Source organism: Taudactylus pleione, unplaced genomic scaffold (genome assembly GCF_031769625.1).
Source record: "Taudactylus pleione unplaced genomic scaffold, aTauple2 ptg000655l, whole genome shotgun sequence".
NCBI classification, from domain to species: domain Eukaryota; kingdom Metazoa; phylum Chordata; class Amphibia; order Anura; family Myobatrachidae; genus Taudactylus; species Taudactylus pleione.
In genome coordinates this window covers 545,695-564,333 of record NW_028285057.1, presented here as the reverse complement: position 1 = coordinate 564,333, position 18,639 = coordinate 545,695, and the positions used below count along the sequence as shown (strand labels likewise).

The 18,639-nt window shown below is 47.4% G+C and overlaps 1 protein-coding gene across 2 annotated transcripts in view; it reads right to left on the bottom strand.

The window, feature by feature from the left end:
* The window catches only part of LOC148478428 (oxysterols receptor LXR-beta-like), a 44,319-nt gene extending 36,239 nt beyond the window's left edge, over window positions 1–8,080 (bottom strand). For both annotated transcript variants that reach the window (XM_088455424.1, XM_088455423.1), the window contains exon 1: window positions 7,960–8,080. The gene's annotated coding sequence lies outside the window, so the exon portion shown is untranslated. The remainder of the gene's footprint in view (window positions 1–7,959) is intronic.
* Between the last annotated feature and the right edge of the window lie 10,559 nt (window positions 8,081–18,639).

The window sequence follows — 18,639 nt, the reverse complement described above, 5'->3', positions numbered from 1 at the left end:
CCCACAGCTCCGTTATTTACAGGTGCAAGATCTTGGGTGCGAATGGACCTCACAACCACGTCCCATAAATGCTCTATTGGGTTCATGTCGGGCAAACATGGCGGCCACACCATTCGTCAGAACTCTACAGAATGCTCCCGAACCAATTATGGACAGAAGACACAGTTCATTATCCTGCTGGAATATTCCATCGTTGTGGGGGTACAAGAAGTCCATGAAGGAATGCCAATGGTCATGAAGCACTACAATGTAGCGGGTACCAGTCAATGATGTGTTCAGGAAGACCAGCGGAACCAACCCATGCCAAGTGAACACACCACACACAGTTATGGAACCACCACAAGCCTGCACGGTGCATGGCCATGGCCTCATGGGGTCTTTGCCACACAAAAACCTTACAGTCAGCCCGAAACAACTGGAAACGTGACTCATTGGACCACGCCACATGTTGCCAGTCCTCCAGGGTCCAATCAGCAAGGTCACGAACACAGGTGGGGCACTGTGTCGGATGTTATAGTGTTAACAGGGGCACTCTCTGGTAGGTTTTCTACTCCCATATGCCATGTCAGCTAAATAACGCTGCACTGACCTGCTGGATATGCATTTGGTACCTCCTGCATTGAATGTGGATGTGATTTGAGCCAGACAACCACGGACAATTCCGGCCAGACTCGGCTGTCCACGATCATTAAGCACCTGTGATTGGCCACTGCGGTGCCACATTGGCTGGTAATGCCTTCCATGAGTTATTCCTGGTACACAAGTGACACTGTAGATCATGGAATGTTGAATGTCTGCACAACTCTGAAAATGGAATGTCCCATTCGTCAGGCACCCACTATCATGCCATCTTTCAAACTGACTCACAAGATATCAGATTATAACTGACGCAGGTCTGAGCATTTCCAAGACATCAAAGTACAGTGATGCCACCTACCATTACCTCTACATACTGCTATCCCATGACTTTTGGCACTTCAATGAATATATAATTATGATTACTAACGGTATACTGGTCTGTTTATTTGGTTGTTTGTCTGTCAAGTCTGTTTATGCATTTGGAAACCCCTGCACCAATTGGGAGGAAACCAACTTGAGGTGGTAAAAGTTGGATCCTGGCCATGATTTAGGTGGGTTAGGGTCCCGGTCAGACCTCCTGTTGGCTTACGCTAGGCAGAACTTTGACCCAGTGAGCCTGTTCTAAACATTCCACTGGATGGATTTGAACAAAAATTCAGAGTGGTAGCATTGGATCCCAGAAGACATACTAGGGAGGGTTGGGGTACCGGTTGGACCTCCCGTTGGTGTATGCTGGGCAGAATTTTGACCCAGGGTCACTGGACAGAACTTTGACCCAGGGAGCCTATTCTGGGCATTTCACTGGATGGATTTGGATGAACTTCACAGAAGGGTAGCAATTGGTCTGGGATGCCTAATGAAGTGGTTGGGGTCCTGGTCGGACCTCCTGTTGGTGTAAACACCGGGCAGAATTTTGACCCAGGGAGCCTGTTCTGGGCCTTCCACTGGATGGATTTGGACGACATCACATAATTAAAATTGAAGATTTAAACCAGGGCTACGCCGGATACTTCAGCTAGTGTGATATAAACATGAGGGACCTATTCGCTAGAATATTATGTCATTACAAATTTTTTATTGTCTCAAAATATCTTTCAAGTTAATGTCTCCTGACAAACAACTAATCTGATATGCATGTGAAAAAAAAATTATATATATGTGTTATAATAATTAAATCCCACACTATTCAGGAAGAAATTCTTGACAGAAAAAATTGGCCATTTTATGGGGCATATTCAAATGTCTGTTAGCTTTTAAACGCAATAAAATTGTGGACCTCGCAGTCAATTTTGAATCAGAGGGTATGTGCGCTCCCAATACCCACGATATCCAATTGGAAAAAAATGCAGGCAGGGTTTTCTGCTTAGAAGACCCCGAGGGGCGAGAGAAAAAAAAAAATAAATACATTTTTACTAGTCCTTTGGTCTCCGCGGCTACTGGTCATCTCCCCTCCATCTATGCACTGGAGAGGGGACTGCTGGGAGAAGTAGTTCTCTGCTGCTGCCGCCGGGGGTGCTCACACATTGTCTAGGGGGTGTCACACAGACACTCACACCTATTTACCACATACACACTGCTGCAGAAGACTGGGTCCCGACAGCCTGGATGAAGAAGACAGCACTTCGGAAGGTGAGTGTAAGTACTGACTAATTGAGCTAATTGGAAACTTCCAATTGCTTTATTAGTCGTTAGGGGGGGTGCCACTTTTAGTAAATAGTGGTTGTGCTCTGGGGCTGCAAGAAATGAAAACTCCCACCACTCAAAAAATTAAAAACCCCGCACCTAATTAAATGGCAAAACTCTCACAGGTGCAGGAATTGTGCTGTTCTTGAATATACCCCTGTGGCTCCCCCAAAAAATAAACACACAGCACAAACACTGACTGGAGAAACTTTCACTTCCCCAAGAACATTTGTGTTATCACTGAAAAGGATGTTTTTAGCCCTGTCTCCAAATATAGAGGATTAAAGAACAAGTGAAACTGAGAAGTTAATATATGTGCAGAAAAAGCCAAGTCCACAGCCCTTTGCATGTTTTCACAACCTGTCTTTAAGCTGAGCTTTATTTCATCCTAGGCTGCTGCGAGATTTTGCCCTATATATCCGCTAGATTTATAGCGCCCATATTTTAAAATGGCAAAATCAGGTTGGTTTTGCCTTTTAAATATTGCTGCTTTAAATCTAGCAGATAAAAAGGTCTGGAAACTTGCAAATTATTATATTTACCCTCACATTCATATCATTATCAGCCTATTTACCTTCCTCCGTTATCAAATGTACATCCATATAACCTCTCTCAGTTTTGGCCCATGGTTCCCACCATTACAATATCACACGAAGAGCACCCGGACCAATGCAACACAATCAGTTGCTCCCGTGGGTACCGAGCCAGCTGTGCAGGATGGCTCCTTGCCATGGCACCATCTACATTCTTGTAGCACCCAGAGATAATATTTGCAGGAACAGACACCATGTGCCAGAGTACCTTACCCATACCCAAGAGTATTAAAAAGGTAGTAGGTCCCTTGTCGGGCATCTACTCCACACTGAGTTCACCTGCCCTTCATCATGCCTATTTCTCCAAAGCAAGAGCACCTGTACTAGCCCACTAATGCAATGCCCATAGCAAGTGCCCCCATGCTGCCCTACCATCATCAGGCAGATCCATTGTCTCTCTACAACACCCACTATCCTGGTTCCATACCCCAGTCATTCATCTGCTATGCCAATCTTTAGGTTATTATCCTAGTACCATCCTCCAGTCTCCAGTCATTAGTTCTGCCTAACCTTATCACTGTACTAGTTAGCCACATACCCACCTAAATGCCCTCTTACTCTATGCAACAAGCTACAGGTATTTTCCTAGTCACAGGCTCTCTGTTCAATTGTCAGTACCATGCTACTCTACAATCTATACAGCCATTGTCATAAGACCATACCCAGTAAGTACTCTGCTATTCAGGTCCAGGACATCTGTTATCACCCTAGTACCATACCCCCATCACTGTGCCATTATTTTCATACATCCATACAGGACTACCATTCTACAAACATCTACAGTGGGTAATCATTTAATCTGTGTTCTAGTATCCCACAATGCTTACAGACATTCCGCAATCTCAATAGCCACTATCCTAATACAGTATGCCAGTTGGTGCCCTAGTGTTCAAACTCAAAGTCAGTGCCCTGCCATGCCACACCCGCCATAGCCATTGTCAGTGCCCTACTACTCTACACATCGCTATAGCCACAGTCTGTGCCCCACTATTCCGCACCCACCATAGCCATTGTCAGGGCACCACTACTCCACACCCACCTTAGCCATAGTTAGTGCCCAACTATTCCACACCTGCCATAGCCACTGTCAGTGCCCTATTACTCCACACCCGCCATAGCCATCGTCAGGGCCCCACTATACACCCGCCATAGTCATTGTAAGTGCCCCACTACTCTACACCCACCATTGCCATCGTCAGGGCCCCATTACTCCACACCCGCCATAGCCATCGTCAGGGCCCCACTACTCCACACCTGCCATTGCCCCTCTACAACACACCCACCATAGCCACTGTCAGTGCCCCACTACTCCACATCCACCATAGCCACTGTCAGTGCCCCACTACTCCACATCCACCATAGCCACTGTCAGTGCCCCACTACTCCACATCCACCATAGCCACTGTCAGTGCCCCACTACTCCACATCCACCATAGCCACTGTCAGTGCCCCACTACTCCACATCCACCATAGCCACTGTCAGTGCCCCACTACTCCACACCCGCCATAGCCACTGTCAGTGCCCCACTACTCCACACCCGCCATAGCCACTGTCAGTGCCCCACTACGCCACACCTGCCATTGCCCCTCTACAACACACCCACCATAGCCACTGTCAGTGCCCCACTACTCCACATCCACCATAGTCAGTCAGTGCCCCACTACTCCAAACCCACCATAGCCACTGTCAGTGCCCCACTACTCCACACCCACCATAGCCACTGTCAGTGCTCCACTACTCCACATCCGCCATTGCCACTGTCAGTGTCAGTGTCCCACTATGCCACATCCAGCCTAATGCTTAACCATCCCCCAAGTGTCTACCATAACACTAAAAATTTTGAAAAACCATAATAAAACATGTCGACAGGGTTAAAAGATCCACAGGTTCAAATGGTCGACCTTTTGTCCCTGCCGACCTTTACATTGTCGATCTTCTATCCAGATACCACCTGTCAGTTCTCTCCAATTCTGTCCTCCTCTGCTATACCACTGTCCTAGTGTCTAACACCCGTCATGCTATACTATGCCCAGCCACTATGCTGCCATACATCAGCACATCATCTGCTATTCCACAACATCCAGTCACTATTCTAGTACCATACAGCTGTGTGTCCTAAACTATTCCATAACATCCAGTCACTATTCTAGTGCCTTACATCTGCATGACAACTACTATTCCACAACATCCAGTCACAGTTATAGTACCTTACAGCTGCACATCCTCTATTATTCTACAACATCCAGTCACTATTGTAATACCATACATGTCAATTCTCTGCAATTACACATCATATCGCTATTCTAATGCCATACACTGTGTGCGCTTCTATTCCACAACATCTACAAACACTGTTCTAGTGCCAGAGACCTATCATTCCTTTCCTATGTCACAACCTCAAGTCACCATTCTAATGGCATACATCTGTCAGTTCCTGCTAGAACACAGTCAGTGGTGTAACGTCATATAGCTGCGAGTCCTCTGCTATCCCACTCAGTAAAGTAGTGCCAAACACCTGTTCTCCTAAGGGATGTAGTCAGCATCCTGGCGAGTGGGATGCAGACGGTCTAAATACCGGCACCGGAGTCCCGACAGCGTCAAGATCCTGGCTCCAGTCTCCCGACCGCCAGCATCTCGATGGCAAGTATCGTGGGTTAGGGGGAGGGTTAGGGTTCGGCACTAGGGGGAGGGTTTGGTTTAGCGTGCGGGAACAGGGAGGTTAGGCTTAGGCAACGGGGGGGGAGGGTTAGGATGGGGTTTAGGGTTAATGGTAACATACTTACCTACTGCTGTCGGTATTCTGACCAGTGGCATCCCGACCGCCAGGAACTCGTACCCAGCCCGTTATCCTCTACTATCCCAGTGTTCTAGTGTCAAACACCTGTTCTCCTCGGGATGTAGTCAGCATCCCGGCAAGCGGGATGCCGATGGTCTAAATACCAGCATCAGGACCCCGACTCCATATCCCGAAGGCAAGTATTGGGGGGTTAGGGGAGGGTTAGGCACTTGGGGAGAGTTAGGGTTAGACACTAATAGGGGGAGGGTTAGGCACTAAGGGGGTTAGGTTATGGTGTGGGGAGGAGGAGCTTAGGTTTAGGCACTAGGGGGGGGGGGGGGGCTCTTAGGTTTAGGCACAGGGAGGGAGGGTTAGGGTAGGGTTACGGGTAGTATACTTATCTACTGGATTTGTCTGGATTTTCACTGCCGGGATGTCGTTATCGGTATTCAGACCAGCGGCATCCCAACCGCCGGGAAATCAAATCAAACCCGTTCACCTCTACAATCCCAGTGGTCTAGTGTCAAACACCTTTGCTGTTCCAATCTGTGGTGTATTACTATACAGCTTGCACATCCTCTATTCCACAACCTCCAGTCACTACAGTACAATACACCTGTCAGACTCTACTATTCCACCTCATCCAGTCACTGTTTAAGAGTCATACACATCAGTCCCCTCCAATTGTACAACACCAAGTCACTGTGCGCTATTCTACAAACACTGGTCTATTTCCAGAGACCAATCCACAACCTCCAGTCACCAACCTAGTGCCATACAGCTTTCAGTCTCTATTTCACAGCCATTGTTGTAGTGCCATACACGTGTCCCAATCTGCTATCCCACAGTCAGTAATGTCTTACACCCATCAGTCCTCTGCTATCTCACAGTCAGTGAAGTAACATCATACAACTGCTCTACTATCCCAGACAGTGTTGGATAGTGTCATACGCCCGTGAGTCAGTTCTCCATTATCCCAATGTTGTAGTGCCATACACCTGTCATCCTCTGCTATCCCACAGCCAGTGTTGTAGTGCCATACACCTGTCCTCCTCAGCTATCCCACAGCCAGTGTTGTAGTGTCATACACCTGTCCTCCTCAGCTATCCCACAGCCAGTGTTGTAGTGTCATACACCTGTCCTCCTCTGCTATCCCACAGCCAGTGCTGTAGTGTCATACACCTGTCCTCCTCTGCTATCGCAGTCAGTGTTGGTGTCATACACCTGTCCTCCTCTGCTATCCCACAGCCAGTGCTGTAGTGTCATACACCTGTCCTCCTCTGCTATTCCACAGCCAGTGCTGTAGTGTCATACACCTGTCCTCCTCTGCTATCCCACAGCCAGTGCTGTAGTGTCATACAACTGTCCTCCTCTGCTATTCCACAGCCAGTGCTGTAGTGTCATACACCTGTCCTCCTCTGCTATCCCACAGCCAGTGCTGTAGTGCCATACACCTGTCCTCCTCTGCTATCCCACAGCCAGTGTTGTAGTGTCATACACCTGTCCTCCTCTGCTATCCCACAGCCAGTGTTGTAGTCTCATACACCTGTCCTCCTCTGCTATCGCAGTCAGTGTTGGTGTCATACACCTGTCCTCCTCTGCTATTCCACAGCCAGTGCTGTAGTGCCATACACCTGTCCTCCTCTGCTATCCCACAGCCAGTGTTGTAGTGTCATACACCTGTCCTCCTCTGCTATCCCACAGCCAGTGTTGTAGTCTCATACACCTGTCCTCCTCTGCTATCGCAGTCAGTGTTGGTGTCATACACCTGTCCTCCTCTGCTATTCCACAGCCAGTGCTGTAGTGCCATACACCTGTCCTCCTCTGCTATCCCACAGCCAGTGTTGTAGTGTCATACACCTGTCCTCCTCTGCTATCACAGTCAGTGTTGGTGCCATACACCTGTCCTCCTCTGCTATCCCACAGCCTGTGCTGTAGTGCCATACACCTGTCCTCCTCTGCTATCCCACATCCTCCTCTGCTATCCCACAGCCAGTGTTGTAGTGTCATACACCTGTCCTCCTCTGCTATCCCACAGCCAGTGTTGTAGTGTCATACACCTGTCCTACTCTGCTATCGCAGTGTTGGTGCCATACACCTGTTCTCCTCTGCTATCACAGTGTATTGTTGTGCCATACACTAGCGAGCTGTACCCACACCGCCCGCTGTGTAGCCGCACACTGACATCACCTGTCTGACCCAGTGTCCCCAGGTGCTACATACAGCAGGCTCCTCCCCCGTGCCCTCCAGTGTGCCCTCCTCCCCCTCATCACACAGCCCCGATCCCAGGCTGCGGAAAGCGCCGCGTCCCCTTCCCCCGCCATTACCTGTCCCCGGCCCCGGCCGCCGCTGCCTCCGCCTCGTCCCATCATCCGCTGCCAAACTCTATCTCTCCAGCAACTTCTCCCCTTCCGCGAGCGGCCGCGCGACACTTCCGCCGCTGGCCCCGCCCCCGGGCACGGGACTCCGGCTCTTAGTCGCCGGCAGCCAATCAGGGAATAGCAGGGCATTGACCTCGCCGCGAGTTGCAGAGGCGGGTCCCTGGGGCGGGACGAAGGGGCGAGTGACAGCAGCCTCGGCCAATCAGGCACGGCCGATGGAGGCAGTGTCGCTTGTCCTTTATACGTTACACTGCGTCACCCCGCGGCAGCCACTCTATAATATGCATGACTTATTACTGCCTGTGTGTAAGCCCCCTTCATGGGTGACAGCGCCTATATCACTCACTGACAGGGAGAGCGGCCGTCATTTCCCCAAGCCTTCCAAACAGGCTGATTGTGTGACACTCCATTTGTTTGGGAACTACAAGTGCCAGCATGACCCGCCACTTAGAGTCAGCTTTGCATGCTGAAGCCATTTATATCACTATCATGTTACTAGAGTGCCATGCAGATAGGTTGTGGCATTCACCTCACTCAATCATTTCAATAATACAATTAAAACTTATTTTTTATTTTTGTTTTAGAGAATTAACTATATAACAATGTTTTTCTTTCTTGTTAAATACATACAGAAAAGGGAGATATATATTCTGTACTGTGATAACCTCAACTTCTATAATGATATATTTGTGAAACCCAAATCTTGATTCAGCTGGAGTTCTCTATCACGCGGTATTATTATGGGGGGGAGGGAGATTGCCCTCTAATATAAAATGTTTTGTATGCCAAAGGAGAGAGGAAACAATATATCAAAATTAGGGATCTCTAATATTAGTCAAATGTCAAACTTAATGGGTAGGTACTGTATGTGCTCCCCTCCTTACACTTATCCTGGCCAATCCCTGGCTCTCACCCTTAACTCCCCACTGTTCCTTTCCACAGTCCCTTCATTCCGTCCCCATAGAGCGAGCCATTATTGAAGGATGTGGCGACATGGTAGCGCCTTGATGCCCTTTACCGAACAGACCCTAATGTCATCAGTTACTATCCACGTGGACATAGAGGGGGAACAGTAATGCTGCCCATCCGCTAGAAGACAGGAAAAAGACTGCACGATTATGACATTGTAATCGTGCAGTCATTTGTCAGTCTGTGATGAGCCTGCACTGAGCGAGCAGTCTTTCAGTGTAGGAACATCAATCATCTGCAGACATTTTTGCAAATGATTTATGAACGATATCGTTATCGTTCAATCGCTCAACTTAATCATCTAGTGGATGGGCAACTTAACTTGTGGCGAGCCAAGTGAGCCACCATGCCCAAAGCATGATGTGCAAAGCCGCGCCCGTGCGGGTACACATTTTTACTATGGGTGGCCAGATACTGCAGCTGAGACAAGATAACAGCGCTGTGAGGGCATGGAATCGCACTTCCGCCCTCACTCCACATCACGTCTGGGTCCTAAGGATGACGGGGAAATAGAATCAACTTGATCGCCATGCGCATGTCGGAGGTGGGACAGACCAGCCTTAATATAAAGATTCTTATTGACGCAGTGATATAGTAACCTTTTTGTTGCTGAGGGTTTTCATAAGTCTGTGCTTAGCATATTTTGGCACTGTTTTGAGCTGATCACATTCCAACATCATACTGTATGTACACAAATTGGTTAGGTCATACAGTATATCAGTGGTGCCAATGTTTTTACATTCAGAATATTTATTCGGATGTATTTTTATGTGAAACGGGTGCAGGAGTAGTTCACTTACTTCATCATAGAAACATCCTCAATAAGTGAACTCTCAACAGATATTGCAAGTCAATGGACGTTTATTATTATTAATTATTTATTTGCATAGTATTTGCAAATTAAAAATCTATCTACTGATAGATCACAGAGTGTCATTTCCTATTTACGAAGGCAGTAGTTGACGTTAAAAATAAGCTTCAAACAGCGTGTTGACTTCCCCCTCGTCCCTCCTTCCATCCCCCTTTTTCCCGTCATTTTACATACATTTTTTACTTTTTAGTGTTTTTTCTCATATATTATATAAATAAAAATAATAGTTGAACAATTACATTGTTGTACAAACATGTTACTTATTGTTTGGACCATACTGGCTTGATGCTGTACACTTTATGCAATAACATTTTAGTATTCAACTATTTTGATAAATAAATTTGATGTAAAAAATAAATAACAAATACACGTTAAACATCGGGTAGATTTCACCATTTCAGATTGATACATATGATTCCCACTCCCTTCCCATACAGGGGAAGTAGTCGGCATCCGTTAGTTGGGATGCCGGCCGTCAGAATACCAACACATTTTTTTTTTAAACTATCTTGATACATATCCCCTAAAGTGAGAATTCTCGGCACATGAATTACCAAATAGTGGCATTTCAGATTTGTAGAAGGTGATAAAAGTTTTCCTTGTGACTGAGCCTGCAGAACGTTACACTCAGTGTTGTAATGTATGTAGTTGAGAATAAATACGCTGACCGCTTGGAAGTGTGAGGAACAGCAGTAGCTGAAGCATTTACTTTTAAAACGCATGCACACACATATATATATATATATATATATATATATGTAAATCAGCTGGTGAAAAGTTCTCCGACACTGCCTGCTCTGGGAGACATGAGGAAAATCAAAGAGGATGTCTGGAGCTGCAGGGGTTTGTTGCACCTTAATGCCCCCATGCACCTGTGACGGATTGGGTCAATTCCCCGATCACTAGACGCCAACGGCGAAGCATCGGTGAAATCCAACATGTTGGATTTCCCTGATTTGCAAATCCTAACCAAAATATGATCAGGATCAGTAAATCAGGGATATTCAACATGAAGAATTTCACCTATTCCCCGATGCATCGGCAATCCACAGTTTCTGCGGTTCCGCTCCAATCGGGAAAATGCCTGTCAAATGTAAAGATGCCTTTACAAATAAACAAGGGTTATTGATGTTTGGGGAAATACAAAACAGGTGTCTTTTTGTTCAATAATTTGATGAACAGACTCGTACACTAAAGGCTGCCTTATATTTAAGTCCTAAAGTGAAAGGCTATAGACCGCTACAGCCAAGAACTCTTTGAACCTTCTATTTTGTTAAACACTTTTAGGGGAATTCAATTAGGTGCGGAGTTTGCCGTGCAGGGAATAGTTTCACGCCCGGTGCAATTCAATTAATCATAATTTTCCCTGTGGTAAACCATGGGTTAACGCACGCCAATCAATAGATTCTACAACTAATTTAACACCTACACTTTTCCTATTAGGTAGGTTTCATAAATGTCCACCAAAGTATCAAAACATCAAAAAAGGCAGCAATATATAATTACGGGGGTGTAGTAGGTATTCAAATCCTGACAGCCGCAGCACGGCAAGGGTGAAGATCCCGATCGTCAAAAGATAAGTATCGTTAACCTAATTCTACCCCCTAACCCTCCCTTAGGGTGCCTAACCCTAACCTCCCCCCCAAGGCATACTTGCCAACTCTCATTGTCAGGGAGACTCCCTGAAATAGCAGCAATCTCCCTGTGTCGAAGTCGAATAATTGCATGCGACCGTAATTCAACTGTTATCGGACGATTTGGTCGTCCGCTGTCTGATTTATGTTGGTACAATCCACGACACACCATTGCGTGCGCGCGCACTCAGTGTGCGCACGTATCCACACATTCGCACAACACTAAATAGCAAATAATATACAACACTCTCACACTGACAAACACAATATTCATGCAGGGTTTAGTTAGTAATGAGAAACAGCTTCTGTATACATGTCTGAGAAAAGTAATAAAAAAAAATACACCAGGATACTGTGAGTGTTTTACATATAAATTGAGAAGCCCCGCATACAGACAAGTATGGCTGTGGCAATTGAAATATAACCCAGACACTGATATGCACAATTGAATTTGTCTGAATGAAGAGTTAGAAACAATGGTCAGAGGTTTGCTTAAGAAGTACTGACAAGTGTATTCTAAATTGGCAGAGGAAAACCTTTGAATTAGCTATCAGACGAAGTGGCAACGACAGACAGCTGGGGGTCTCCACCCTGCTTGAAAGTGTACCTCGCTGCTTGTAACACTTTGCACTGTAGTTTTAAAATATGTTAGAAAGGGATAATATATATATATAATATATATATATATATATATATATATATTAATTAATCCATCATAAATACACTGAATTGCATAACACACACACACATAGGGCCAAATGTAATAGGTAGTCTGTTTTGGTAAATTGCGAGTTTGGTGCTAAACTCGCAATTTTTCACAACTCTCCAGTGTAATAGGGTGTCTGTTCACTAAAACTCGCATTTTTCAGTGTTACTAAAACTCTCCATTCTCAAACTCGCATCCAGATGTTTTCACATTGAAAACAATCAACTCGCCCAATGTAATAGAGTGTCTGTTTCAGACTCGCAAACAAAAGATTACCAAAAGTCCCCAAATAATAGACCTGCTTCAGGCTAACGAGTACATCCTGAGCAGGTCAAATTAACACAGAAACATGCACATATCCATGAGATATGTACATGTTTCTGTGTGTACTTATGTAAAATGTGTTTAAATAAAAAAAAAATTACATGCACCCCCTCCCCAGAAGCATAACCAGCCCCGGGCTTTATAAAGCCTGTTCTGGTTCTAAAAATACAGGGGCCAAAATGCGTAGGGGGCCCCTGTATATTAAGAACCAGCATAGGGCTTTGTTGAGCTGGTCCTGGTTCTGGAAAATCAGGGGACAAAACGAGTAGGGGTCCCCTGAAAATTCCAGAACCAGCACCAAACTTTTTCTAGTGGGGGGATAATGCCACAGCCAGGGAAAACCTTTCACCAGTTTCCCCGGCCAAAGCATTATCCCTGACAGCTAGTCAGTCCAGGCCGGGGATCCCTGGGGAGTTGGGTACCCCCCCAATAAAGGGGTACCCCTCTCCAGAGCACCACAGGCCTAGACTGATAGCCCGGGGCTATCCCCGGCACCCTAGGGCGGTGGGTGCCGGGTTGATAGTGTAAAGTGTAAAAATAAATTTTCCATATTGTCTTTAGTTGTAGAACCACAAGTACCAGCAAGCCTTCCCTGCATGCTGGTATTTGGAGAACCACAAATACCAGCATGCGGGGCATTACGGGCCCGCTGGCACTTGTACCACATCTAAAGAAATACGTAAATAAACAAACATACACCGTGAAAGTATAATTTTAATAAAACATACATGCACACTCACACTCACACATACTCACCTAGTATCCGAAGTAATCCATAGGGGTGTACCTGAAAAAAAAATCCATACTCACCTCTCCTATGCGTAGATCACGTCCACTGGCAATCCAGGGGTTAAAATAAAAAAACGCAAAAAAACCCGATCCATACGGACCGAGCAAAGGCAGTGGCGGAACTCCCGGAGACAATGGAGTCATTTGCCGCCGGGCGTCAGCCCTGAAGGGGGCACCTGGCTCCATTGTCAACGGGAGCTGCATGGAGAAGGAGCGCCGCTGATCGGCGCTCCACCTACATTGGCGTAACTACAGAGGGTCCACCCCCTGCACCCTCCATTTGCCGGGCGCCCACTGAGTGTGTTACCAGCGGGCGCCCGGCTCCTATCCTCCTGGCAGTAGCCGGAGGACGGAGCTCCCTCCGTCTTCCGGGTCCCGCAGTGTACTATGGGAGTGACGTCATAACGTCACTCCCATAGTGCCGAGGAGCGGACGCCGGGGACGGAGCTCAGGAATGAGCTCCGTCTTCCGGGTACCGCAGTGCACTATGGGAGTGACGTAATGACGTCACTCCCATAGTGCCGAGGAGCAGACACCAGGACGGCAGCAGCACTGGAGTGGGGATAAAGGTAAGTATTTGTTTGTTTGTTTTGTGTGTGTGTGCGCGCGGTGGGGGCCATCACTACTGGGGGCAACTACAGGGGCCTACTACTGGAGGCAACTACAGGGGCTCACTACTGGGGGCAACTACAGGGGCCTGCTACTGGGGGCAACTACAGGGGCCTACTACTGGGGGCAACTACAGGGGCCTACTACTGGGGGCAACTACAGGGGCCTACTTCTGGGGGCAACTACAGGGGCTCACTACTGGGGGCAACTACAGGGGCCTGCTACTGGGGGCAACTACAGGGGCTCACTACTGGGGGTAACTACAGGGGCCTCACTACTGGGGGTAACTACAGGGGCCTCACTACTGGGGGTAACTACAGGGTGCTCACTACTGGGGCAACTACAAGGGGCCTAACTACTGGGGTCAACTACCGGGGGCTCACTACTGGGGGCAACTACAAGGGGCCTCCCTACTGGGGGCAACTACCGGGGGCTCACTACTGGATGTACTGCATAAGGTGACCATTACTGGGGAGCACTACATAGGCGGACCACTACTGGGGGCATTATATAATAGGAACTGCATAAGGGAGGCGGCGGCAGCTGGGGCTGGCACAGGTGCTGGGGGGTGGTACATTTTAGTTTGGGGGGGGGCACCAACATTTATCTTGCCTCCGGGCACCTGGGATGAAGTTAAGCCACTGTACACATACCTTTGCTCCGCGTAAATGACCGGGGCACACGTGTGCCCCGTCAGTTAAGGGGCTGCCAGCCAATCAGGGAGCATCTCCGTCGGAGCAGCTCCCTGATTAGCTGAATACGGCCAGCCTGTGTCTCCCATAGATGTCTATGGTGAGAAAACCCCATAGCCGTCTATGGTGGGAGGTGCTACATCGTTACCGCAAGATTAATTGAGGTTAATCTTGTGGTTACATCAATGATACAATGTCGCGACAATCAAAGTCTGGAAAGCAATTATTTCTTGTGCGTCTTATAACGCTAAATAGCGACATTTAGGGTGTATAGATAAGTAGGAATTAATACCCTGTCTCCCTGAAGAGTGTGGTAATTTCACTCATTTCACCTTACCCCCATTATGACACTGATATAAAAAAGAAAAAACAGAGATATATACATTCAAATGGGATCATTAGTATAATTCCCCTGCATTGGGTATAAGGCACAATGATCCCTATGGTTACATGTATTTTGTGAGAAGTATCAGTGTGTTTTCATCAACAAGTAGATCTTACTAACTGCTTTGGGGCTCATTTACATGTGGATGTGAGTCAATTTTATGACACGCCCCCAGATGTAGCAGTACACGCCCACTTTACCGCCGCACTCATAGGTGCTGCTTTCACATTCTCCCTAAAATGCTTTTTCAAAAGTAGGCAAGTATGCCCCAAGTGCCTTACCCTAAACCCCCTCCCAAGTGCCTAAACCTAACACCCCCTTCCCCGCAGCCTAAATCTAAGTCTCCCGGGGGGGTGCCTAACCCTAAGCTCCCCACGGGGGTGCCAATCCCCCCCTTCCCCTAGCCTAACCCTAAACTCCTGGGGGGGTGCCTAACCCTAAGTCCCCCCCGGGAACCCTGAACCTAACCCTCCCCCCCTGCAGCTGTCCGCGCACGGTGCCTGGCTTTCCTTCGTTCGGTATGCCGGGCATCAGTCTTCTGGCATATGGATAATGACAGGCGTCGAGTTTTACGGATTAGAGTGCCTGGAAGCCAGAGCCGGATTTACCACTAGGCAACCTAGGTGTCCGCCTAGGGCCTGGCGGGTCCCAGGGGGCCCGTAGCTCCCAGGCATCCAGCCCTGACTAAGGCAGGCTGCTCTCATCACAGAGGCTCCACTGTGATTAGCGCAGTAATAACGCTAATACAGCGCTGGTATTAGCGTTGCAAAATATCTCCCAGCAGAGCACTGCATGCACCGCGTGACATCATGACATCACGCAGCCCCGCCCCAAGCTCCCGCACAGTAACTCAGTCAATGTCTGCACAGCGGTCAAGCGGCAGTCAACCCGACACCAGCCTCAGCTCTGCGTCAGCCCAGCACACGAGAGGGAGGAATGGAGGGAGTCTGTGCTGCTGTGTGCGGCCAGGTTAGGGATAGAGTTTTTCTCATATATATATATATATATATATATATACACACATATATATCATATCTAGGACACCTACTGTAATAACTGTGCATAAATTACAGTAGGTGTAAGGTACTCACACTATGGATGGAGCAAGGTCTACACACTAATATATATATATACTGTATATATATATATATATATATATATATGTAGTATTGTTTGAGGTACCGTGGCCACAAACCAGTATCTTACCTAGGGCCCCATGAGGTCTAAATCCGGCTCTGCTGGAAGCCGGCAGTCGGCATTTAGACCGTCGGTTTCCAGACTACATCCCAATTACGGATGTATAGATGATAAGCTGATGTCTTTCCCCAATCAGTGATTCATCAGGGATCCATCAAATAAATGAGTCGCTATTTAGTTAATTTTCACCTTCCCAGTTCATCCAATCAATAACCATTGGTGTCCTGATGTGTATCATTTCACAAGTACAATGACTAGCTTGATGCGGTCAGTCGGCCCTGCACAGCAGGGAGGATCTGGGCTGGAGAGGTGCCGCTGCTACCTTCTCCATTTGCAGGGCGCCCGCTGAGGTTTTGTTAACAGTGGGCGCCTGGTGGCTCCTTCCTTGCAGCCGAAGGCTGAGCTCCGCATTCCGGCCCCCGCAGTGTGTGTAGGGAGAGAAGTCATTACGTCTCTCCCACAGTGCTGACTGCGAGGAGCTGTCGGAAGGCTATCAGGAGTGGGGCTTCAGGTAAGTACAGTGTTGTGGGTGTGTTTGTATGTATGTCATTATGTGTAAGAGGCACTACTACTGTGGGCATTGTATAAGGGGCACTGCTACTGTGGGTATTGTATAAGGGGCATTACTATGGGCATTGTATAGGGGGCACTACTACTGTGGGTATTATGTGTAAGGGGCACTACTACTGTGGGTATTATGTGTAAGGGGCACTACTACTGTGGGTATGTGTGTAAGGAGCACTACTACTGTGGGTATGTGTGTAAGGGGCACTACTACTGTGGGTATTATGTGTAAGGGGCACTACTACTGTGGATATTATGTGTAAGGAGTACTACTACTGTGGGTATGTGTGTAAGGAGCACTACTACTGTGGGTATTATGTGTAAGGGGCACTACTACTGTGGGTATTATGTGTAAGGAGGACTACTACTGTGGGTATGTGTGTAAGGGGCACTACTACTGTGGGTATTATGTGTAAGGAGCACTACTACTGTGGGTATTATGTGTAAGGAGCACTACTGTGGGTATGTGTGTAAGGGGCACTACTACTGTGGGTATGTGTGTAAGGAGCACTACTACTGTGGGTATGTGTGTAAGGAGCACTACTACTGTGGGTATGTGTGTAAGGAGCACTACTACTGTGGGTATTATGTGTAAGGGGCACTACTACTGTGGGTATGTGTGTAAGGGGCACTACTACTGTGGGTATGTGTGTAAGGAGCACTACTACTGTGGGTATGTGTGTAAGGGGCACTACTACTGTGGGTATGTGTGTAAGGGGCACTACTACTGTGGGTATGTCTGTAAGGAGCACTACTACTGTGGGTATGTGTGTAAGGGGCACTACTACTGTGGGTATGTGTGTAAGGAGCACTACTACTGTGGATATTATGTGTAAGGGGCACTACTACTGTGGGTATGTGTGTAAGGAGCACTACTACTGTGGATATTATGTGTAAGGAGCACTACTACTGTGGGTATGTGTGTAAGGAGCACTACTACTGTGGGTATGTGTGTAAGGAGCACTACTACTGTGGGTATGTGTGTAAGGAGCACTACTACTGTGGGTATGTGTGTAAGGGGCACTACTACTGTGGGTATGTGTGTAAGGGGCACTACTACTGTGGGTATTATGTGTAAGGGGCACTACTACTGTGGGTATTATGTGTAAGGGGCACTACTACTGTGGGTATGTGTGTAAGGAGCACTACTACTGTGGGTATGTGTGTAAGGGGCACTACTACTGTGGGTATTATGTGTAAGGGGCACTACTACTGTGGATATTATGTGTAAGGAGTACTACTACTGTGGGTATGTGTGTAAGGAGCACTACTACTGTGGGTATTATGTGTAAGGGGCACTACTACTGTGGGTATTATGTGTAAGGAGGACTACTACTGTGGGTATGTGTGTAAGGGGCACTACTACTGTGGGTATTATGTGTAAGGAGCACTACTACTGTGGGTATTATGTGTAAGGAGCACTACTGTGGGTATGTGTGTAAGGGGCACTACTACTGTGGGTATGTGTGTAAGGAGCACTACTACTGTGGGTATGTGTGTAAGGAGCACTACTACTGTGGGTATGTGTGTAAGGAGCACTACTACTGTGGGTATTATGTGTAAGGGGCACTACTACTGTGGGTATGTGTGTAAGGGGCACTACTACTGTGGGTATGTGTGTAAGGAGCACTACTACTGTGGGTATGTGTGTAAGGGGCACTACTACTGTGGGTATGTGTGTAAGGGGCACTACTACTGTGGGTATGTCTGTAAGGAGCACTACTACTGTGGGTATGTGTGTAAGGGGCACTACTACTGTGGGTATGTGTGTAAGGAGCACTACTACTGTGGATATTATGTGTAAGGGGCACTACTACTGTGGGTATGTGTGTAAGGAGCACTACTACTGTGGATATTATGTGTAAGGAGCACTACTACTGTGGGTA